Source organism: Arachis hypogaea, chromosome 20 (genome assembly GCF_003086295.3).
Source record: "Arachis hypogaea cultivar Tifrunner chromosome 20, arahy.Tifrunner.gnm2.J5K5, whole genome shotgun sequence".
Classification (NCBI taxonomy): Eukaryota; Viridiplantae; Streptophyta; class Magnoliopsida; order Fabales; family Fabaceae; genus Arachis; species Arachis hypogaea.
In genome coordinates this window covers 122,098,040-122,123,839 of record NC_092055.1, presented here as the reverse complement: position 1 = coordinate 122,123,839, position 25,800 = coordinate 122,098,040, and the positions used below count along the sequence as shown (strand labels likewise).

The 25,800-nt window shown below is 38.8% G+C and overlaps 2 non-coding genes across 2 annotated transcripts; one reads left to right on the top strand and one right to left on the bottom strand.

The window, feature by feature from the left end:
* Nucleotides 1-1,127: 1,127 nt before the first annotated feature.
* On the bottom strand, nt 1,128-1,231 carry LOC112788206 (small nucleolar RNA R71). The gene has a single exon (XR_003195580.1). It is a non-coding gene; the product is annotated as a small nucleolar RNA R71 (small nucleolar RNA).
* Nucleotides 1,232-23,828: 22,597 nt separating this feature from the next.
* Nucleotides 23,829-23,932, top strand: LOC112788065 (small nucleolar RNA R71). Its single transcript, XR_003195447.1, has one exon. It is a non-coding gene; the product is annotated as a small nucleolar RNA R71 (small nucleolar RNA).
* Nucleotides 23,933-25,800: the final 1,868 nt, after the last annotated feature.

The following is a 25,800-nucleotide window of genomic DNA, read 5'->3' as shown; positions in this document are numbered from 1 at the left end:
AAATCAAATCTTTTTAAATTTCCTTTTCAATCTCCTTCAAAATAAATTTCAATCATATCTTTTTCAAAATCAATTTCAAAATCTTCTCTAACTTCTTATCTTTTCAAAATTGATTTTCAAATCTTTTGCAATTAACCACTTAACTTTTTGTTTGATTTTAAAAGTTTACTATTTCTTATCTTTTTCAAAACCACCTAACTACTTTTCTCTCTCTAATTTTCAAAAACTCATCACCACTTTTTCAAAAAAAATTTTAATTAACTAATTGTTTTAAATTTTAATTTTATTTTATTCCTTTTAATAATTTTCGAATTCTAACCAATAATTAAAATAAAAACAAAAATATTTTCCTTTTATTTTAATTTAAAATTCGAATTCTCTCTCTCTCTCTCATCCCTTTCTATTTATTTATTTGTTTACTAACACTTCTCTTCTTCTTATAATTCGAACCCTTTCTCCCACTCTGTGTTCGAATTCTTCATCTTCTCTCTTCTTCATTCTACTCTTCTATTCTTCTACTCACATAAAGGAATCTCTATGCTGTGACATAGAGGATTCCTCTTCTTTTCTGTTCTCTTCCTTTTCATATGAGCAAGAGCAAAGATAAGAATATTCTTGTTGAAGCTGATCCGGAACCTGAAAGGACTCTAAAGAGGAAGCTAAGAGAAGCTAAAGCACAACACTCTGGAGAGAACCTGACAGAATTTTTCGAAAAAGAAGAAGAGATGGCCGAACCCAATAACAATGGTGGAGATGCAAGGAAGATGCTTGGTGACTTTATTACACCCTCTTCTGACTTCTATGGAAGGAGCATCTCAATTCCTGTAATTGGAGCAAACAACTTTGAGCTTAAGCCTCAATTAGTTTCTCTGATGCAACATAATTGCAAGTTTCATGGACTTCCATTGGAAGATCCTCATCAGATCTTAGCTGAATTCTTGCAAATCTGTGACACTGTTAAGACCAATGGGGTTAATCCTGAGGTCTACAGACTTATGCTTTTTCCCTTTCCTGTAAGAGACAGAGCTAGAACATGGTTAGACTCACAACCTAAAGATAGCCTGAACTCTTGGGAAAAGATGGTCAATGCTTTCTTGGCCAAATTCTTTCCACCTCAAAAGTTGAGTAAGCTTAGAGTGGAAGTCCAAACCTTCAGACAGAAGGAAGGTGAATCCCTCTATGAAGCTTGGGAAAGATACAAGCAATTGATCAGAAGGTGTCCTTCTGACATGTTTTCAGAATTGAGCATCATATGTATATTCTATGATGGTCTGTCTGAATTGTCCAAGATGTCATTGGACCACTCTGCTGGAGGATCTCTTCATCTGAAGAAGACGCCTGCAGAAGCCCAGGAACTCATTGAAATGGTTGCAAATAACCAGTTCATGTACACTTCTGAAAGGAATCCTATGAATAATGGGAAAACTGAGAAGAAAAGAGTTCTTGAGATTGATACTCTGAATGCAATATTGGCTCAGAACAAAATATTGACTCTGCAAGTCAATATGATTTCTCAGAGTCTATCTGGAGTGTAAGCTGCAACAGGTAGTACTAAGGAAGCTTCCTCTGAAGAAGAAGCCTATGACCCTAAGAATCCTACAATGGAAGAGGTGAATTACATGGGAGAATTGATAAACCCATATTTTATGATATATTTTGTTCTTAGTTTGAGTGATTTATTCAATCCTTCACCCACTTATTCATGTTAATTGCATGGTTTTACTTTCCTTCCTTATTATGTGATGTATGTGAAAAACATGTTTCCTGTGCTTTTAAATTAATTATTTTAATCACCTTTAATTCCATTCGATGCCGTGATTAGTGTGTTGAGTAGTTTTCAGATATTCTAAGGTAGGAATGACTTAAAGGATGGAAAGGAAACATACAAAAATAGAAGGAAAGCACAAAACGGAGCTTCTGAAGAAGCTGGCATCCACGCGATCGCATGGGCGACGCGGACGCATGCCAAGCGCAAAGAAGCAGCGACGCGGTCGCATGACTGACGCGATCGCGTGGCAAGGAAAAGCTCCGAACGACGCGACCGCGTGACCCACGCAGACGTGTGACAGAGGCCATGCACCAGAAATTGCAGAAAATGCTTCCAGTGGTTTCTGAAGCCCTTTTTGGCCCAATCCAAGTCCAGAAGGCATAGACCAGAGGTTATAAAGTGTGGGAACGCATCCATTCAGGGGGAGCTCGCCAATTTAGTTATTTCCCATGTTTTAGATCTAGTTTTGAGAGAGGTTCTCTCCTCTCTCTCTCTCGTAGAATTTAGGACTTCTCTTAGTTTTAGGAGTAACTCTCAATCCCAAGTTCTTTATTTTTATTTGTTTTTCCAATTTAGTTTATGAACTCTTCATGTTAGATAATAATTTCCCTTATTAATGCTATTTGAGGCATTTCAATTCATGATTGCTTTCTTTAATTTATGTTATTGTTGCTTTACATCTGAAGGCATTTTTATTCCAGCAAATTTACTTTTTCCTCTTTTGGTCTTGGTTAAGAAAGCAGTAACTCAGGAGTTATCTTATCTCAACATAATTGATAACTGTTATCTTTGCTAATTGAACTGAGCTTCAATAATCCCAACCTTTTCTTAGGAAATAAATAGGATTCGAAGATTAAACTAATTAGTCCCTTGACTTTCCTTTATTTTAGTAAAGGTTGACCAAGTGGAATTAAGATTCGACTTTCATTGTTATTGATAAGGATAACTAAGTATGGACTTCCAATTTCTCATACCTTGCCCAAAAGTTTGCTTTACAGTATTTATTTATTTTTAATTGCCATTTAAATTATTTGTCATATTTTTTCCTCATTCTTGAAACCCCGAATTTACAATCTCCATAACCAATAATAAGAACATACTTCCCTGCAGTTCCTTGAGAAGACGACCCAAGGTTTGAATACTTCGGTTAACAATTTATTTAAGGGGTTTGTTACTTGTGACAACCAAAACATTTGTGAGAAAGGACTTTTGTTGGTTTAGAAGCTATACCTGCAACGAGGATTTATTTGCGAATTTCTAGACCACGCAAAAGTTCTCTTTTCAAAATGGCGCCGTTGCCGGGGAACTGCTAACGTGTGCCTTATTATTGGTTATTGTAAATATTTTTCTTGTGCTTGTTTATTTATTTTTGTTTTTTTTCTTTTTATTTTTATTTGCTACCATGAATTCTCACCCCTCTCGCTTTGAGTTTGGTTCTAACTTTGTTGAAGGAAATAGAAGTTATAGTAGGAATATGCATTAGGGTCAGACCAATCAAGGATGGATGGAGCCAAGAGGATCTAATCAACCCTTTAGGCAACAGCACCCTCCAAGATATCACGGACAATGACCATTCTACAATGCATACCCCGCTGATAGATATGGTGGACAACCTTGTAACTACCAACAAGCCCCATCCCGTGCCTATAGACCAACCTCTCAACATAACCTCGAACCACCACACTCACAAGCTTCCCTTCACCATTCGCCACCGTATGATCCTTTCCTACCCCAGTTCCAATCCAATCACTCCCAAGCACCACCACTTCCCTATGTTTCATGTCCAAATTCATCACCCCGAGAATCAGAGGTTCGCCTCAAGGCAACAGTAAATAAACTTCAAACAACCATTCGACAACTAGAGCAAGCAGTAATTCAATTAGCTTATAGACGCGCGAACATTCAAGGACCAACCACAGCCCCATGTGGACAATCTAATGAAGAGCGTAGCATGAAGGAGACACTAGAAACTCCAGTGGACAAGACAGAGCATGAATTCGTACTAGAACAAGTAGAAGAAGCTGTCATTGTACAAGAAGAAGAGTTGGTTGAAGATCTAGGAGACGCTGAACCTCCATGGGAATCCAGAGTTAAGGAGAACTCCGTCAAGGACATTACAATTGATGCTAAGAAGGATATTGCACAATCCCCAAGGCAAGTCGTTTATGAAGAACTAGACGGAATAACCCAGGACACAAATTCCCTTGATGATGATAGTCACAAGTCAAGCTCTCTTAGTAATGAACTTGCATCCGCAAGTGAATTCTCTGAGATCGAAGAATCTTCCCCAAATGAATATGAAGATGATGCAGAGGTAGATTTCTCTCAACCTCCGATCTATGACTTGAGTGATGAGGAAGACATAGAAGACTTTGACCAGGATATAGATGCATTTGAAGAATCTTGCGAAGAAGTGGAGGAACTCATAGAAGAGCACAAGGGAGTAGAACTTACAGAACCACCAGAAACACCTATCCCAAGGCCATTACCGCCCAATACAAGCTTCAAGTGGGTACAATCCTTAACCTTTAACTTTACTTTTTCACTTGAATATGGTTTGCTTGAAACAGATGGCCAGCTTAGAGCTCTCTGTGGCTTTAAGAGTAAGAGGGAAATGGCTCGTACTCAGAGCTGGTGTACAAGGTTCAATAAGGTTCCACGCTTCAAATCGAAGTGCACGGATTCGTATCATGCTCGATTGAATGGATCTCAGAAAACGTTTGGTCACTATGGTGAGAATCTACTTTCTAAACCGCGCCGGATGGAAAAATATAGATCAAAACGAAGGCGGATTTAGAACCAAAGTTTGGGATCCTGGAAAATATTCTGATATTCATCACCCTAGGAGCCTGAAAATCTATTTGAAGCTGCTCAGAAGCTTCACATGCCTAGTTTGGGACCCCGGAGGCTATTGGCATTCCAAGCATTGGTGGAGATTTCTGGATGAATTTAAACACAAGCCACCATAGCAAGAAGCTCTTCCAATGTCCAACTTAAGGACTTTAACTAAAAGTGCTAGGTGGGACACAACCCACCATGGTATGATCGTTCCTTTTGCAATTTTAATTTTATTTAGTTTTGTTTGTTTTTGAATTTTATTTCATTTTATTGAACCTAGAATCATGCATAGCATTCACATTAATCATTGCATTCTGCATTTTTCATGCGTAAAAAAAAAAGGGTGCGCGACGCGACCGCATCACCCATGCGATCGCATCAAATGGGGAACTACACTTTCCACGCGACCGTGTCATCCACGCGGCCGCGTGACCTGGAGATCGGCGTAAAGATCCAACGTCCAGAAAGTTAGGCTGGAATCGTGCGGCCATTGTGCGTATCGCACAATTGACCCACGCGATCGCATCACCCACGCGATCGCGTCACTCACACAATACCAATCCCACGCGACCGTGTCAGCGACGTGACCGCGTCGCATGGATTGCACGAACACCCCAAAGGAGACAGAGAGTTGCGCTGAAACGACGCTGGATTCGTGCATTTAGCACAAATTCCAGTGACGCGATCGCATGCCCCATGCGATCGCGTCATTTACTCTTTTTGCCCTCCGAGCGATCGCGTCATCCATGCGATCGCGTCAACCACCTTTTTCACTCCAGCCACGCGACCGCGTGCTCCACGCGGCTGCGTGGATTCAAAAATATAACCCCCAGTCACGCGAAACCCCATCAGTCGCGACACCCCCCCAACTCTTCTTCTCCCTCTCTCCTCCCTCCTTCCCCCTTCTTTCTTCCTCTTTCTTCTTTCTCCCTCCTCCTCCGCCACTGCTCCCCTCCACGCCACCACCCACCGCCGCCAACCATCCCCACTGCACCCCACCAGCAACACCACCTCTTTCCCCCTTCCCTTCCCCTACCCCCATTACCCTCTCTTCCCCCCTTCCCCGAACAGCCGCGCCGCCGTGCCCACCACTGCCATCCGCCGTGCCCACCACTGCCAGCCGCCGTGCCCATCACTCCCAACCACCTTTCTGCCTATTCTCCTTATTCGGCCTTCCAGGTTTCGCAACACGCAATCCCTTTTATCCATTCGTAGTTATTCTTATTTTTCCGTTTATGTTCATGTTTAGGCTAGTTAGATATGCATGTTGTAGTGGATTTTAGGTTGTTAGGTAGCCTAGGATGTGGTTAGTGGATTTAGGTCTGTTTACTTGCACTGTTCATGTTTCTCTTTTATCAAATTTGCAAATCTGCTGTTGCTGTGATCTTGTTCATATGCTGTATTTCTTGTATATTGCTGCTCTTTACACTGAATTTTCATGTTTATATTCATTATATGTAACTGCAGCTTGATTTTTAATTCATATGAACTGTTTGATTGCTGTTTATTTTCCGGAAAATCCAATTTTAGCCGGAATGCTGCCTAAATTTTTATAAATCTTTTTTACTTTCATTCATGTTTTGATTTTGGAATCTTGAACTATGTTTTCCTCTGCTTTAACCAAACCATTCATGAATGCCAGGGCATGCATTCTTATCCTCTTTGATTTTCTGGTTCCTAAACTGCAATTTTGATGTTTGATTCCTATTTTTGCTTTCTTTATCTCTATTTGAATCATCATCAAATTGTTTTACTTGTTTGAATATGAGTTACCTATAGCTTCTACCAGTGATTACTTGTTACTTGGACTATTTTCATTATGCCTATTACTTTAACCCATTTTTCACTAACTCACTAATTTTAACTCTAACCAACCTAACCTTTTCAAAACTTCTTTTTGCTTTTCTTTCACTTTCTTTTAACATTCTAACCAAGGCATGATGTTAATTTTTCTATTTAACTTGCATTCAATTACATTTTGGATTGTGATTTCTTCTTTTCAGACTTTTCACTCCTATATAATCCTAAATGCACATTTTACTTAACTCATATTCATTATCCTATTGCTCCTTTGCTACTTTGTGTTTTCTTTGATTGTTTGCCTATTTTCTTTCCTATTTTTATTATATCCTAGTTTTCTGTTTTTCAGGATGTCAGATTCCTAGAGAAAGGGAAAAGGCAAGGCCACTACTAGCAAAAGGAAAAGAGGAGAAGCCTATGTGTCTATCATCGACCTCATGCATGATGCCTCCTTGCGAGAGAAAGCCTTTACCCCGCAGGAGAAGGCCGACCAGCTACTTCCCGCCAATGACTCAGTAAAGTTTGCAAACCGATACTGTGAGCTGAAGTATCCGGTGTTTGCAAACTCCAAGAACCTATACCTGGAGCGGACTTTGAAGATCCCAGAAGAACTCCAGCAATACACCTCTGATCAGATCAAATAAAGAGGCTGGTTCTTTCTGGAGAGACCTCTGACTGAGGTTAATGCATCTTGGGTTAGGGAATTCTACTGCAACTACTTCAAAACTTCCCTAGATGCAGTGAACCTCAGAGGGAAGCATATTCTGGTTACTGAGGAGGCAATAGAAGAGGTTCTGGAACTTCTGCCTAAGACTGATCAGACAGATGGCTATCAGAAAGCTGAGGAGGATATGCGCTTAATGCATTTTGACTGGGATATAGTCAAGGCGAGGATCGCCCTTGACCAGTCAGTTCCTTGGATCATGGGTCAGAACACCACCATGCCCAAGGGGATCAAGCGAATTTACCTGAACGATGAGGCTCGGCTATGGCATCAGATATTCAGCAACTACATTATGCCGAGTACTCACGAGACTGAGATACCAGCCGCTATGATCACCCTCCTTTGGTGTGTGATGGAGGGCAAGGACCTGTACCTGCCACGCTTTATCCGGCACTATATGGCCAGGGTCCACGTCCGAGGAACTCTTTGACGTCAGGGATTTTTACCAGTAAAGAGATTCATAGAAACGGTCGCGTTGTAGATATAGTCTCTAAACCGACAAAAATCCCTTTCGTACAAACGTTTTGGGTGTCACAAGTAACAAACCCCTTTAGAAATTGTTAACCGAGTATTCAAACCTCGGGTCGTCTTCTCAAGGAACTGCGAGGGAGTATGTTCTTATTATTGGCTATAAAGGTTGCAATCGGGGTTTAGAAGATGAGAAGCAAGTAATTTAAATGACAAGTAAAGTAAATGGAAGTTAAAATAAATAAATACAGTAAAGCAAACTTTTGGCAAGGTAAGGGAAGTTGGAGGTCCAACGTAATTATCTCTCCCAACTATAATGAAAGTTGAATCTAAACTCCACTTGATCAACCTTTACTAAAGCAAAGGAGATTCAAGGGACTAATTAATCTGGCCTTTGAATCCTATTTATTTCCTAAGAAAAGGTTGGGATTATTTAGGTTCAGCTTAATTAGCAAGATAACGATTATCAATTATGTTGAGTTTAATAACTGTTGAGTTACTAAATTCTTAACCAGAACCAAAAGGGGAAAAAGTAAAATTGCTGGAATAATAAAAATATCCTTTAGATGGGAAGCAATGGTAACTTAAATCAAAGAGAACAATCATAAACTGAAAATACCTCAATTATCATTAATTCAAATAACAGTCTGTAACATGGAAAAATTTATAGATCCAATTATAAAGGTAAATAGCCAACTTAGATATTGAAATAAATAAATAAAGTGAAAGGGAAATTTAAAACAAAGAAATATAAAACCTGGATTGAGAGTCACTCTTAAAATAAGAAGAAATCCTAAATCCTAAGAGAGAGAGAGAGAGAGAAGATCTCCCTCTCAACTAAATCTAAATCATTGAAAAGTAAAATATGTGAGCTTTCTTTGAATGGGTGCATTCCCACACTTTATAACCTCTGGTATATGCTGTATGTACTTGGATCTGGGCCAAAAAGGGCTTCAGAAATCGCTGGGTGCGCATTCTGTAATTTCTGGTGCGTGGCCTCTGTCACGCGTCCGCGTGGGTCACGCGATCGTGTCATTTGGAGCTTTTCCTTGCCATGCAGTCGCGTCAGTCATGCGGCCGCGTCGCTGCTGATTCGTGCTTGGCACGCGATCGCGTCGTCCATGCGATCGCGTGGATACCAGTTTCCTTCAAAGCTCCGTTTTGCTTTCTCCTTCCATTTTTGTATGTTTTCTTTTTCATCCTTTAAGTCATTCTGCCTTAGAAAATCTGAAACTACTCAACACACTAATCACAGCATCGAATGGAAATAAAGGTAATTAAATTAATTAATTTTAAAGCTTAGGAAACATGTTTTTCATTTACATCACATAATAAGGAAGGGAAAGTAAAACCATGCAATTAATATGAATAAGCAGGTGAATGATTGTATAAATCACTCAAATTAAGCACAAAAAAACTCATGAAATATGGGTTTATTACTCTTCCCTTTCCCTATCTGGTTACACAGCTGGGCCGTCGAGCTGACGTGCCATGGGAGGATGTTGATGAGAGGCCACCTGTTGCGGAATGCAAGAAGATTATCCCGCACAGTAGGAACTTCCTGGCCTTGGGCTACAGACCTCCATTCCTAACTGCCACTGCTGATGATACAGCTACACCATATGCCGGTCCCTCTTCCTCCACTGCTGCACCACCTACCCCTGCCACCACCACTGTACCTCCACCTGCCACAGAGCCTGTCTATCATCTGGTGCACCGCTTGTTTCGACGACTTGACCAGATGGAGCATCGCAACAAGCGACGCTATGAGCACCTGAAGTTGATGATACGATCCAGTGACATCCCCTCCGAGCCTGACACACCATCCGAGGCATCTGAGGAGGAGGCGGATGCGCCCAAGGCAGAGACCCATCCCCTGGGAGAAGCAGAGCAGGCAGACACCCAGCAAGCAGCACCCCAGCAGATCCAGGCTACAGATCCTGAGATCCCCATTCAGACAGCCCCTCCTCTCCAGCAGCCGGACATTCAGCCAGCCACCACAGAGACCCCAGCTACCATCCCTTCCAATGATGACACCGTTTCACACCCGGCTTGAGTGAGCATCGGGGACGATGCTTCATTTTAAGTGTGGGGAGGTCGCCATCTCTGGCGTATTATTTTGGTGAACCACTACAGACTCTTTCTCTTTTATTTTGGATATTTTTCTGTATTTTCTCTTTATTTTTATTTTTTTTTCTGAGTACTTATACATTGCTACTTTTATGTATTTTTACTCTATTTCTGCATTTTGCATTTTTAGTTCATATTTTAGCCACTTAGTTTAGTTGCAATTCTAACTTATTAGTTATAGAAATTGTGGATTAATTAGTATAGTTTACCCTTTTTAGCATAAGATAGCTTAGTTTAAATTGGAAAATATAAAAAGGGAAGTAAACTAGAGACTTTAACAGAATCAAAACAATCCACACCTTGTATATATAGCATTACATGTTAGTTAACAACACTTCATCAAGGAGAAACACTAGAACTTTAAAGCCATTCAATATAAGTTTTACATTGAGAATAATGAGAATTTTTAACTAAACCTGCATGACATACATAAGTGATAAATGATTTTTGAGCTAGAGAACACATAGCCTGTGAGTTTTGAGCTTAATTGTATGGTTACATTCAAACCATAATTTTTTATTCCTGTGTGTTCCGCCCTTCTTATTTATTCTGATGTTCTTTACTTTGTTTTAATCTATATGTCCAATTATAGAATATAGAATATAGAATATAGATATGCATACCAAAAGAGTGATTGAGGCCGTCATTTGATTTTAGCTCACTTATCCCAAGATAGCCTACCTTTTACATCACCCTTGTTAGCCCCCTTGAACCTTTAAATCCCCTTTTATTCTATTAGCCACACTACTAGCCTTAAGCAGAAAAACAAAATAAAATCCCAAGTTGAATCCTTGGTTAGCTTAAGATAGAAAATTATGAATAGTTTAAAATGTGGGAAACCTATTGGGAACATGGATGATAAAAATAAAAGGTAGAAAAGTTGAAAGGAATAAAATAACTAAAATTAAGAAATTTTGTGAAGCATGCTCATGAGAAATCAAAGTGATTAAATTACCATGTGCATTAAAAAAAAGGTTATTTTTCAGTATTTAATAAAGAGGATACAAAAGAATTCCCCAAATGCAAAATAAAAGCAATGCACATGGGAAAAAAATAAAAATTGAAACATGAGCATGTAACATCAAGTGGGAAAATATGGGAAAATAGATAAAGAAGTTTTGTTTTACTAAGTATGTATGTTAGGTGAGATCTTAGTCTAATTAAGGATTCACTTATTAGCTCACTTAGCCTTATACATATATCCTTACCTTTACCTTGGCCCCATTACAACCTTAATTAAAGACCTCATGATTTTTGGTATGGCTGTATTCTATAATTGTTGATTGGTTAGATGAAGAACAAAGTTATAGAAAGGAAGAATAAAAAGAGGAATAGAGTGATTAACCCAATAAACACTGAGTGACTTGAGAGTAAACACAAATCCAGTGAGGGTTCAATAGCTCATTAACATTTATCTCTGTTTGAATTATCTAATTGTCTTGCAAGTTCATAAAATGCTTTTTCTCCCATCTCAATTGTAAAAGTGCTTATTGATTATCTAAGGCTTGGCTATATATACATATATGACTCCTTGAGAATGTGAATTAATCTAACTATCTGTAAGCTTTATATATGAGTGAATAAATTAGAATTGCATGATGCATTTAGGTAGTTACATTTAGATTAGATTGCATTGCATGACATTCCATCATTTTAACCTTACTTATTACCTTGGATTTAGCATGAGGACATGCTATTGTTTAAGTGTGGGGAGGTTGATAAACCCATATTTTATGATATATTTTGTGCTTAGTTTGAGTGATTTATTCAATCATTCACCTACTTATTCATGTTAATTGCATGGTTTTACTTTCCTTCCTTATTATGTGATGTATGTGAAAAACATGTTTCCTATGCTTTTAAATTAATTATTTTAATCACCTTTAATTCCATTCGATGCCGTGATTAGTATGTTGAGTAGTTTTCAGATCTTCTAAGGTAGGAATGACTTAAAGGATGGAAAGGAAACATACAAAAATGGAAGGAAAGCACAAAATGGAGCTTCTCAAGAAACTGGCATCCACGCGATCGCATGGGCGACGCGGACGCATGCCAAGCGCAAAGAAGCAGCGACGCGGTCGCATGACTGACGCGACCGCGTAGCAAGGAAAAGCTCCGAACGACGCGACCGCGTGACCCACGCGGACACGTGACAGAGGCCACGCACCATAAATTGCAGAAAACGCTTCCAGCGATTTCTGAAGCCCTTTTTGGCCCAATCCAAGTCCAGAAGGCATAGACCAGAGGTTATAAAGTGTGGGAACGCATCCATTCAGGGGGAGCTCGCCAATTTAGTTATTTCCCATGTTTTAGATCTAGTTTTGAGAGAGGTTCTCTCCTCTCTCTCTCTCTCGTAGGATTTAGGACTTTTCTTTGTTTTAGGAGTAACTCTCAATCCCAGGTTCTTTATTTTTATTTGTTTTTCCAATTTAGTTTATGAACTCGTCATGTTAGATAATAATTTCCCTTATTAATGCTATTTGAGGTATTTCAATTCATGATTGCTTTCTTTAATTTATGTTATTGTTGCTTTACATCTGAAGGCATTTTTATTCCAGCAAATTTACTTTTTCCTCTTTTGGTCTTGGTTAAGAAAGCAGTAACTCAGGAGTTATCTTATCTCAACATAATTGATAACTGTTATCTTTGCTAATTGAACTGAGCTTCAATAATCCCAACCTTTTCTTAGGAAATAAATAGGATTCGAAGATTAAACTAATTAGTCCCTTGACTTTCCTTTATTTTAGTAAAGGTTGACCAAGTGGAATTAAGATTCGACTTTCATTGTTATTGATAAGGAAAACTAAGTCTGGACTTCCAATTTCTCATACCTTGCCCAAACGTTTGCTTTACAGTATTTATTTATTTTTAATTGCCATTTAAATTATTTGTCATATTTGTTCCTCATTCTTGAAACCCCGAATTTACAATCTCCATAACCAATAATAAGAACATACTTCCCTGCAGTTCCTTGAGAAGAGGACCCGAGGTTTGAATACTTCGGTTAACAATTTATTTAAGGGGTTTGTTACTTGTGACAACCAAAACGTTTGTAAGAAGGGTTGATTGCTTGGTTTAGTAACTATACTTGCAACGAGTATTTACCATAACTTCTAAACCATCAATCTTCCGCATCTCTTTCAAGAATCCTATGGAAACACCTATAATCCTTCATAGAGGAATCAACCAAATTTCTCATGGAAGGATCAACAGAAGCCTAATCAAGGCTTCAGTAACAATAATAGTGGGAGAAATAGGTTTGGCAATAGCAAACCTTTTCCATCATCTTCTCAGCAACAGACAGAGAATTCTAAGCAGAGCCACTCTGACTTAGCAACTGTAGTATCTGATCTATCTAAGACCACTCTCAGTTTTATGACTGAAGCAAGGGCCTCCATTAGAAATTTGGAGGCACAAGTGGGTCAGCTGAGTAAAAGAGTTACTGAACTCCCTCCTAGTACTCTCCCAAGCAATACAGAAGAGAATCCAAAAAGAGAGTGCAAGGCCATAAATATAACCAACATGGCCGAACCTAGTGAGGAAGAAAAGGCAGTGAGTTCCAGTGAGGAAGACCTCAATGGACGTCCACTGGCCTCCAAGGAGTTCCCTAATGAGGAACCAAAGGAATCTGAGACTCATAAAGAGACCATAGAGATTCCACTGAACTTACTGTTGCCATTCATGAGCTCTGATGAGTATTCTTCCTCTGAAGAGGATGAAGATATTGCTGAAGAGTAAGTTGCTCAATATCTAGGAGCAATCATAAAGCTGAATGCCAAGTTATTTGGTAATGAGACTTGGGAGGATGAACCCCCATTGCTCATCAATGAACTAAATGATCTGGTTCAACTAAAATTACCTCAAAAGAAACAGGATCCTAGAAAGTTCTTAATACCTTGTACCATAGGCACCATGACCTTTGACAAGGTTCTGTGTGACCTGGGATCAAGTATAAACCTCATACCACTCTCTATAATAGAGAAACTAGGGATCTTTGAGGTACAAGCTTCTAAAATCTCACTAGAGATGGCAGATAATTCAAGGAAACAGGCTTATGGACTTGTAGAGGATGTCTTAGTGAAGGTTGAAGGCCTGTACATCCCTGCTGACTTCATAATCCTAGACACTGGGAAGGATGAAGATGAATCCATCATCCTTGAAAGACCCTTCCTAGCCACAGCAAGAGCTGTGATTGATGTGGACAGAGGAGAGTTAGTCCTTCAATTGAATGAGGACCACCTTGTGTTTAAGGCTCAAGGATCTTCTTCTGTAACCATGGAGAGGAAGCATGAAAAGCTTCTCTCAATAAAGAGTCAAACAAAGCCCCCACACTAAACTTCTAAGTTTGGTGTTGGGAGGCCATCATCAAGCTCTAAATCTCTGTGAAGCTCTCTAAGAGCTCACTGTCAAGCTATTGACATTAAAGAAGCACTTGTTGGGAGGGAACCCAATATTATTTAATTATATTTTATTATTTTCCATTGTTATTTTATTTTTTCTTTAGGTTGATGATCATGTGAAGTCACAAAAACAACAAAAAAAAATCAAAAACAGAATGAAAAATAGCATTAAAAAATAGCACACCCTGGAGGACAGACTTACTAGCGTTTAAACGCCAGTAAGGATAGCAGAATGGGCATTAAACGCCCAGCCTGGCAGCATTCTGGGCGTTAAATGCCAGAATAGGCAGCACTCTGGGCATTTAACGCCAGAAAGGGCTGTCTGGCATCTGGCTGGCGTTAAACGCCAGAAATGGGCATCTGACTGGAGTTTAACGCCATAAATGGGCAGCAGAGTGGCGTTTAACGCCAGGAAAGGTAGCAGAGCTGGCGTTAAACGCCAGATTTGGCACAGAATGGGCGTTTGAATGCCAGAATGGTGCAGGGACTCGAATTCCTTGACACCTTAGGATTTGTGGACCCCACAGGATCCCTACCTACCCCACCTCTTCTTCTCTCCTCTTCACACTTTTCTATAACACTCTTCCCCAAACACCCCTCACCTATCAAATCCTACCCTCTTCCCCACAACCTCTTCACCCCTCACATCTATCCATCATTAAACCCCACCTACCTCACCATTCAAATTCAAACCATTTCCCTCCCAAACCCACCCACACATGGCCGAATTCCCTCCCCCTTACCCTATAAATACCCCTCCTTTCCACCTTCATCTTCACACAACATACACACTACTACCCCCTTTGGCCGAACCCTTTCCTAACCTCTATCTCCTCCATTTCTTCTTCTTTTAATCCTTTCTTTCTTCTTCTTTTACTCGAGGACGAGCAACCATTCTATGTTTGGTGTGGGAAAGGCTAAAGATTTTTGTTTTTCCATAACCACTAATGGCACCTAAGGCCAAAAAAACCTCTAGAAAGAGGAAAGGAAAGACAATTACTTCCACCTCCGAGTCATGGGAGATGGAGAGATTTATCTCAAAGGTCCATCAAGACCACTTCTATGAAGTTGTGGCCAAGAAAAAGGTGATCCCCGAGGTCCCCTTCAAGCTCAAAAAGAGCGAATATCCGGAGATCCAACACGAGATTCGAAGAAGAGGTTGGGAAATTCTAACCAACCCCATTCAATATGTCGAGATCATAATGGTTCAAGAGTTCTGTGCCAATGCATGGATCACTAAGAACCATGACCAAAGTGTGAACCCGAACCCAAAGAATTGGCTCACAATGGTTCGGGGGAACTACTTGGATGTAGTCTGGAAAATGTGAGGTTAGCATTCAACTTGCCAATGATGCAAGGAGATCCTCACCCTTTTACTAGAAGGGTCAACTTTGATCAAAGGTTGGACCAAGTCTTTAGGGACATTTGTATGGAAGGCGCTCAATGGAAGAGAGATTCAAGAGGCAAGCCGGTTCAACTAAGAAGGCTTGACCTCAAATCCGTGGCTAGGGGATGATTGGAGTTCATCCAACGGTCTATAATTTCTACTAGCAACCGGTCTGAAGTTATAATAGACCGGGCTATCATGATCTATAGCATCATGAATAGAGAGGAAGTAGAAGTTCATGAGGTCATATTCTTAGAACTCTACAAAGTGGCGGATAAGCCCTCCACTTTGGCAAGGTTAGCCTTTTCTCATCTCATTTGTCACCTATACAATTCAGCTGGAATTGTCATAGAGGAAGACATCCTCATTGAAGAGGACAAGCCCATCACTAAGAGAAGGATGGAGCAAACAAGAGAGCCCACTCATGGACCTCGACAAGAGCATGAGAAAATTTCTCATCATGAAATCCCTGAGATGCCTCAAGGGATGCACTTTCCTCCACAAAACTATTGGGAGCAAATCAACACCTCCCTAGGAGAATTGAGTTCCAACATGGGACAACTAAGGATGGAGCACCAAGAGCATTCCATCCTCCTCCATGAAATTAGAGAAGACCAAAGAACCATGAGAAAGGAGCAACAAAGGCAAGGAAGAGACATAGAGGAGCTCAAGCACTCCATAAGATCTTCAAGAGGAAGAACTAGCCGCCATCACTAAGGTGGACCTGTTCTTTAATTTTCTTGTTCTTATTTTTTTGTTTTTTGAAAATTATGCTTTATGTTTTGTCTATGTTTGTGTCTTTATTACATGATCATTAGTGTCTAGTGTCTATGTCTTAAAGTTATGAATGTCCTATGAATCTATCACCTTTCTTAAATGAAAAATATTTTTAATTGCAAAAGAACAAGAAGTACATGATTTCGAATTCTATCTTGAAATTAGTTTAATTATTTTGATGTGGTGGCAATATCTTTTATTTTCTGAATGAATTCTTGAACAGTGCATATTTTTGAATTTGTTGTTTATGAATGTTAAAATTGTTGGCTCTTGAAAGAATAAAGAAAAAGGAGAAATGTTATTGTTAATCTGAAAAATCATAAAATTGATTCTTGAAGCAAGAAAAAGCAGTGAATAGAAAAAGCTTGCGAAAAAAAAGAGACAAAAAATAAAGAAAAAAAGAAGAAGAAAAAGAAAAAGTAAGCAGAAAAAGTCAATAACCCTTTAAACCAAAAGGCAAGGGTAAAAAGAATCCAAGGCTTTGAGCATTAATGGATAGGAGGGCCCACAGGAATAAAATCCTGGCCTAAGCGGCTAAACCAAGTTGTCCCTAACCATGTGCTTGTGGCGTGAAGGTGTCAAGTGAAAGCTTGAGACTGAGCGGTTAAAGTCGTGGTCCAAAGCAAAAAGAGTGTGCTTAAGAGCTCTGGGCACCTCTAACTGGGGACTCTAGCAAAGCTGAGTCACAATCCGAAAAGGTTCACCCAGTTATGTGTCTGTGGGATTTATGTATCCGGTGGTAATACTGAAAAACAAAATGCTTAGGGTAACGGCCAAGACTCATAAAATAACTGTGTTCAAAAATCAACATACTGAACTAGGAGAATCAATAACACTATCTGAATTCTAAGTTCCTATAGATGCCAATCATTCTGAACTTCAAAGGATAAAGTGAGATACCAAAACTCTTCAGAAGCAAAATGGCTACAAGTCCCGCTCATCTAATTGAAGCTAATTTTCATTGATAAGTTTGGAATTCATTGTATATTCTCTTCTTTTTATCCTATTTTGTTTTCAGTTGCTTGGGGACAAGCACCAATTTAAGTTTGGTGTTGTGATGAGCGAATAATTTATACCCTTTTTGGCATTATTTTTACATAGTTTTTAGTATGATTTAGTTATTTTTTATTATATTTTTATTAGTTTTTATTTAAAAATCACATTTCTCGACTTCACTATGAGTTTGTTTATTTTCTATGATTTCAGATAATTTCTGGCTGAAATTGAGGGACTTGAGCAAAAATCTGATTCAGAGGCTGAAAAAGGACTATAGATGTTGATGGATTCTGACCTCCCTGCACTCGAAGTGGATTTTTTGGAGCTACAGAAGCCCAATTGGCGCACTCTCAATTGCGTTAGAAATCAGACATCCTGGGCTTTCTAGCAATATATAATAGTCCATATTTTGCCCGAGATTTGATGGCTCAAACTGGCGTCCAAAGACAGCCTAAAACATCTTGGCGTAAAACGCCCAAACTGGCACCAGAATTGGAGTTAAACGCCCAAACTGGCACCAAAGCTGGCGTTTAACTCCAGAAATAGCCTATTCACGAAAAAGCTTCAATGCTCAGCCCAAGCACACACCAAGTGGGCTCCGGAAGTGGATTTCTGCACTATCTGCACTTAGTTACTCATTTTCTGTAAACCTAGGTTACTAGTTTAGTATAAAAACTACTCTTAGAGATTTATTTTAGGTCTTTGATCTTTGGTTAATCTTATGCCATTGTACATGTTTGGAGACTGGCCATTCGGCCATGCCTAGACCTTTTTCACTTATGTATTTTCTACGGTGGAGTTTCTACACCCCGTAGATTAAGGTGTGGAGCTCTGCTGTTCTTCATGAATTAATGCAATTACTACTATTTTTTCTTCAATTCACGCCTACTTCTTCTCGAAGATATACTCTTGTTCTTAATTCAGTTAAGTCAGAATGAAGGGGTGACCCGTGACAATCACCTAATCTTCGTTACTCGCTTAGCCAAGATCGCGTGCCTGACAACCACAAAGCGATCTACATGATGTTCAACGTAGTCATTGGACGACAGCTGGAGTATATTCTCTTGGATATGTAATACACGGACCGAGTTTGTGAGATTAGTATCTTCGTGGTATAGGCTAGAACCATTGGCAGCATTCCTAAGATTCGAAAAGTCTAAACCTTGTATGTGGTATTCCGAGTAGGATCTGGGAAGGGATGACTGTGACGAGCTTCAAACTTGCGAATGTTGGACGCAGTGACAGTGTGCAAAAGGACAATGGTCTTATTCCGACGCTAGCGGGAACCGACAGATGATTAGCCGTGCGGTGATAGCGCATATGGATTTGTTTTCATTCGAGAGGATCATACAGCTTGCTATGGAAGGAGGTAACGCATGGTTGGAAGAAGGCAGTAGGAAAGCAGAAGTTCAGAAGCAACAAAGCACCTCCAGACGCTTATCTGAAATTCCTACCAATGCATTACATAAGTATCTCTATCTTATTTTATATTTTATTTATATTTTAATTATTAAAACCTTATAACCATTTGAATCCGCCTGACTGAGATTTACAAGGATGACCATAGCTTGCTTCAAGCCGACAATCTCCGTGGGATCGACCCTTACTCACGTAAGGTTTATTACTTGGACGACCCAGTGCACTTGCTGGTCCGTTACACAGAATTGTGAAGAAGTCTTGAGATTATGTTCTCCCATACCAAGTTTTTTTGCGCTATAGCCAGGGAACGAACAATCACGATTTCGCGTACCACAGAGCTTCTTTATTAGTGAAGCTGTTATTAGGTTGATGCTTGCTCCAAGGTCATATAGAGCTGTCCTTGTACAAGCATCACCTAGAGTGCATGGTATCATAGAGATTCCAGGATCTTTAAGCTTCTCTAGCAAGCTGCTCCGAATGATTGCACTGCATTCCTCAATGAGGAGGACTGTTTGTGTCTCTCTCTAATCCTTCTTATGACTTAGAATATCCTTCATGAACTTTGCATAAGAAGGTATCTGTTCAAGAGCTTTTGCGAAAGGGACCTTTATTTCTAATGTTCTGAGATACTCTGCAAAGCGGGCAAACTATTTATCCCTTTCCTCTTGACAGAGTTTCTGAGGAAATGACATTTTAGCCTTGTACTCATCAACCTTGGTTGAAGGAGGCCGAATGCCATGTGGATTGGGAGGGGGGTTACTAGCTTGCTTAGGAGTGTTGTTATCAATGAACAACTAAACTCCCTTGCATGGGCGTTCAACACCCATGCTGTTGTCCGCTTAGGCGTTTGGACGCCCAATCTCTCCCCTTTCTTGGCATTCAACGCCAGTAGGGTTATCCTCTATGGGATTTTCGTTTTTATTATACTAAGGTTCGGTGTTTAAGGTTTTCCCACTCCTCAATTGGACAACCTGGCATTCATCTGTTATCTGCTTAGATAACTGCTGCCTTGTTTGACTCAACTGGGCTTCTATATTCTTGTTAGAAGCCTGAGTTTCTTGCAGAGCCTCTTGCAGTTCCAGTATTTGCTGGGCAAGGGTGTGTATTTGTTGAGTCAATGGGCCATCCTGCTCTGGAGGGTTAGGTTCAACAGCTACTACCTTAACTTCTCCTTTTATAGAGGTCTCAGGAGATGAGTACAGGTGCTGATTAGTGGCAACTGTCTCAATAAGCTCTTGAGCCTCTCCTATGGTCTTTCTCCTGTGTATGGAACCACCAGCAGAGTGGTCCAAGGCCATTCTAGCCATGTCTGAAAGCCCATAGTAGAAGATGTCTAACTGTACCCATTTTGAAAATATTTCAGTGGGATATTTCTTTAGCATCCTCTTATACCTTCCCCAAGCATCATAAAGAGATTCACTGTCTCCTTGTTTGAAGCCTTGGATGTCCAGTCTCAACTGAGTCATCTTTCTAGGGGGAAAGTAATGATTTAAAAACTTGTCAACTAACTGTTTCTAAGTTTTTAAACTATCTTTAGACTGGTTATCCAACCACCTTTTTGCTTGATCTTTTAAAGCAAAAGGAAAAAGCAGTAACCTATAGACCTCTTGGTCTACTCTCTCATTGTGTACTGTGTCAGCAATTCTTAAGAAATCTATAAGAAATTCTGTAGGTTCTTCCTGAAGAAGCCTAGAATACTACTGGCAGTTCTGCTGCAACAGAGTAATAAGTTGAGGATTTAATTCAAAGCTACTAGCTCTGATTTGTGGTATGCTGATACTTCTTCCATAGAAGTCAGCACTGGGAGTTGTATAAGATCCCAGAGTTCTCTTGAACTCTTCATTCCCACTTGGGTTCATGATTAAGGTAGAAAATGAAGAAGGAATAAGATAGAAAGAGTAGAAGAAGAGATAGAAGTAAAAGAGATGAATAAGAATTAAAATATTTTTATATTTTTATTTATTTATTTATTTATTTATTTTTTGAAAATATAAGAGGGAGAAGAGAGAGAAATTTTTGAAAATTAAGAGAGAAGAGAGTTAGTTAGGTAGTTTTGAAAAAGAAGAGAGAGAGAAGAAGATATTATTTTCGAAAATTAAAGAAGAGAAGAGTTAGTTAGGTGGTTTTGAAAAAATTAAGACAGAGAAGATAAGATATTAATTAAAAAAGATAAAAATTAAAATAAAAGATAAGATGAGAAAAGATTTGAATTTTAAAAATAAGATAAGATAAGAAAGGATTTGAAATTAAAATTTGAAATTAGAAAAAGATAAGATATGAAATTAAAAAGATTTGAAATTGATTTTAAAAAGATAAGTTTTTAAAATTTAATTTTGAAAAAGATATGATTTTGAAAATTAAAATTTGAAAAAAAGATAAGATAAAATTTTTAAATTTTGAAAAAGATAAGATTTTTGAAAAATATATGATTTTTATTTTTGAAAATTTTGATTTTTGAAAACTTGACAACTAAGATAAGATAAGATAAAATTTTAGAATTGAAAATCTGAATTTTATATATAATTTTCGAAAATAATGGTTAAAATTAGTTAGAAAAAATATTTTTTTTATTTTTGAAATTAATAAAGAGAGAGAAAAACAAGTAAAAGACACCAAACATACAATTTTTAGATCTAGTGCACCCAAATTTTTCGAAAATTTGGAGGGACACACAAAGAGACACCAAACTTAAAAATTTTAAGATCAAAACATATACAAGACTCAAGAGTGTTATGAATGTTAACAAGAACGCAAAGAAGAAGACTCAAAAGACACAAGAGCGTAAAAAGAACACCAAACTTAAAATTTTTAGAAAACCAAAAGAAAATTTTCGAAAATTGCAAGAAAAATAAAAAGAAAACACCAAATCCTCTACTTCGACCAGCCTCACTGGCCATCGATCCAGCTCAGCGTGAAGAGGTGCAACCCTTGTATTGATCGGATCCTCCGTATGCGAGAGTGCCAACTCGACCGTTTTGGGACTTTCCAGGGCAAATTCTGACATGGTCTTGATTGAGAAAAAATAAAACTTTCTGTCTGAAGCAAATGCTGGAAGTCCAAGATGGTGGTTTGGAACATCCAAGAGGACACCTGATCCACGCTCTCTTTCGGTGTGCCTCGTCTGTAGTGGAACTGAGACCTTAGCGCAACTCGCCTTTTTCTGTTTAAGACCGTTTTAACTTAAAAATTGAAACAAGATTTAAACAAAGAAAAATTATTTTTGAAATTTTTTTTTACAACGAAAGACCCAAAGAACATGAAATTACCAAGAACATAGACACATTCAAAAAATACAAGGATTAAACAAAGAAAAGAAAAATATTTTTGAAAAGGTTTTAAGCATTTTCGAAAAAATAGAAGAGGAAGAAAACAAAAATTAAAGACTCAATTAAAATAATCTAAAATAAACTTACCTGATCTAAGGAGCAAAACAATTAGACAATTTGTCTAAACTCAACAATCCCTGAAAACGACGCCAAAAACTTAGTGCGCGTGTATGCAAAACCCCACACCTTTTCGTACAGCAGTAGTACCAGCAAGTGCACTGGGTCGTCCAAGTAATACCTGAGTGAGTCATGGTCGATTCCACGAGGATTGTGGCTTGGAGCAAGCTTATGGTTGCCTTGCAGGTCTTAGTCAAGCAGAATCAGAAGGAGTTGGATTACGAAATTAGCTATTAAGAAGTTAGCTATTAGAAATTATAATCTGGGAATAGTAATAATGGGAATAGAGTTGAGAGTTGGAGTTGCTTTGTCTTTCTGAAGTAACTCTGGTACTACTGTCTTCTTTGCTTGTGAATGATCTTCTTCTATGGCAGGCTGTAAGTGATCAAAGCCATTGCCCGAGGTCATTGATCTCCTCTGCTACAGAATGAACGCCAGGCCCCTTGGTCATTCAATCCAATGGAGGGTGAAGCTCTAGCAAATCATCTTCTTGGCGATCCTACTCAAAATGCCACAGACAAGGTCAAATCTTTCGGATCAGAGAACGCTACTTCCTTGGATCTAGCCTATACCACAGAGACCTTAATCTCCCCAAAGATCAGCTGAACTGGTTTCTCGAGAAGTTCCCAATGAAATCATGGATTAACCGTCTAAGAGATGTATAAACATAGCTGTTGGCTCGTGCTTTTCTTCCAGGTACTCACACGAACCCAAGTAGACGTGGGTGTTTGTTAGACACGTTCTTCCTAGTGTGTTGAACAGAGCTAATTTGTTAGATCATTCTGTTCATCACGATGAAGATCGGATATACATCTTAGAGATAGATCAAACACAGATCGAAGAAGAAGAAATAGTACTTTTATTAATTCATAGGACTCAGTAGGGCTCCTCCCCTCAACCTAGGAGGTTTAGAAACTTATACTGAGGTAAATTACAATGATAAACGTGTATAATGAGAAAAGTGAAGTAAAAGTCTTCCAAAAGGTACAAAGTACATGAACATAATCCCTTAAATACTAAACAGATGACTAGTAAGGGTAAAACAGTATATTTAGTGCTAAAATCCATTTCTGAGGCCCACTTGGTGAGTGTTTGGGCTGAGCTTTAATGAGATCCACATGCTATGAGGCTCCTTGGGCATCGAATGCCAGCTAGGAGGTCCTCTCTGGGCCTTTGGACGCTGGGCTCTGCTCTTTGGGTGCTGGACGCCTAGAAAGGGGCAGAAAGCTGGCGTTGGACACCGGTTTTGGTCCTTCTAATCCGAAGTAAAGCATGGACTATTTTATATTGCTGGAAAGATCTGAAAGTCAGCTTTCTATAGCCATTGAGAGTGCTTCATTTTGGCTTCGGCAGCTCTAGAAAAGGTCTTCCGAATGTAGGCTGGTCAGATTTGGACAGCATCTGCAGTGCTTTCTCTGTCTCTGAATCAGACTTCTGTTCTAGCTCTTCAATTTCAGCCAGAAAATACCTGATATTTCCCAAAAACACAAAAAATCATAGTAGACTCCAAAAATGTGATTTTAATACTAAAACCTATAAAAACTTAATAAAAATAAAATAAAACCTATTAAAAACTATATGAAAACTAAGCCAAAAAGCGTATAAAATATCCGCTCATCACTTATCTTGAGGTTTCATGCATTGGCAAAAGTAACTAATCAACACCAAATCATCAATCATGTGATGAGGGCATTAATCAAGGAGCTTCCTAAAATGCTCTCAATACTCATAAAGAGTTTCCGAATCACCTTGAATGATGCATGAGATCTCTTTTCTCAACCTATGCATCACCTCCGGTGGGAAGAATTTGTCTAGAAATTCCCTTCGAATCAAATCCCAATTGGTGACAACATCATCGGGTAGGGTATAGAACCACTCCTTTGCCCTTCCCTCAAGAGAGAATAGGAAGGCAAACACCCAAATAGCAACTTCATCGGAGCCCTCTCTCCTAGTGGTTGAGCATACACCTTGAAAGTCCCTAAGATGTCTAATAGGGTCTTGAGCGGATAAATCATGGAACTTGGAAAGTAGATTGATCAAGGCGGTCTTAAGCTCAAAATTACCATTTAACTCCGGATAACGCACTTGAAGCGATTGGAGAGTGAAGTCCGGAGCACCCGCCTCCTTGAGTGTGATTCTTCTTGAGGCGGCCATGGTATCGGTACCTAAGTCAATAGAAGAGACGTCAATAGAACCAATGGAAGAGTAAATAGTTTCCCTTTCAGATGTCGTTTTGGATAAGGTTGGTGAATTAGCGGAAGCCGCTTCACCACCCTCAAAAGCCAACCGACGACGAGCTTGCCTAAGATGTAATAAAGTTCTTTCAATTTCTGGATCAAATGGGGCTAAGCTTGGATCCGGTAGTGAACGTGTCATTCAAGAAAAGAAACATAGAACTCATAACAATAAGCTATGCTAGAATAAAATGACTACTAATTACTACTACTATAACTTCTAACTAAAGACTAGACTAGCAAACAATCAACAAAGAGAGTAGCTATTCACATATAGACATATTCACACTAGCCAACAATATAACACCATTGTAAGTTCCCGGCAACGGTGCTAAAACTTGATGAGGGATAAATGCCGGTTAGGAAATTCACCAAAGAATTTTTTTCTCAATTTAATGTCACAAAGTATAGTCCCAACCGATGAAGTATCCCTAATCAAAGTTTACTAGAATGTCACAACAATCCAATCAATAACCGGGAGTAGAATTCCAGGTCGTTCTTCCAAGGACTTGCATTAGAATGCACATTGTTGGTTAGGAATTTTGGGAATTTGGATTGCTTACGGAAGAAGTAAAATGACAAGTACGTAAAAGCAACAAACAACTAACAATTAAATTGATATAACTAGAAATACCAAGCAAGCATTGTCTAACTACGAGCATGCATCAAGATAACGACAACTAAAAGCATATAAGAATAAGGGATAAGCAATTAAAGTGAGAGAACTAAGAATTCAAAACTAGTAAAGGTGAATAACAATCAATCAATATAAAGGTCTTGGCTAGGGGTGAGAATTGGAGTTCCTATCCTCATTGTCATTACCAATTGTGTCGGAGATTGTCTATTTCTTCCACTTAGTTATCCTCTAACAATTGAAGAAAATTCAAGTGGGTACAATTAACTTGAGTTCACAAGTCCTAGTCAACTCCTAGTGAAAGACTAGCTTTAGTGAATTTCAAGCTAACAAGCAACTTCCAACACTCAATCAACCATAGGCTTTGACAATTTTAAGAGTTTCCAATACTCAAACCCAAAGCCAAGAGTAGAAATCTACTCCATAATCATAAAAGACATTTTCACAAACACCTTATATGCACTAAAAGAAGACATTGTAAAATTGAGAAATAAATTCAAATCAAATCTACCCACTAACAATAATTGCTAATAATGAACCAAATAAAATCAATGAACATGAAAGAAAGCTCAATGCATTAATAGAAGTCAAAATCCAACAAGATGCAAAAATTAAAATCAAAACAAGTAAAATTGCAAGAGTATTAAGTAGAATTGGAGAGTAGAAACTACAATTAAAATAACAAGAACTGAAATTAAAAAGGATCTAATTCAAGGATTCAAATGAAAATGAACAAGAACACTAAAACCATAGAGAGAAGTGAGAGTTTCTCTCTCTAGAAT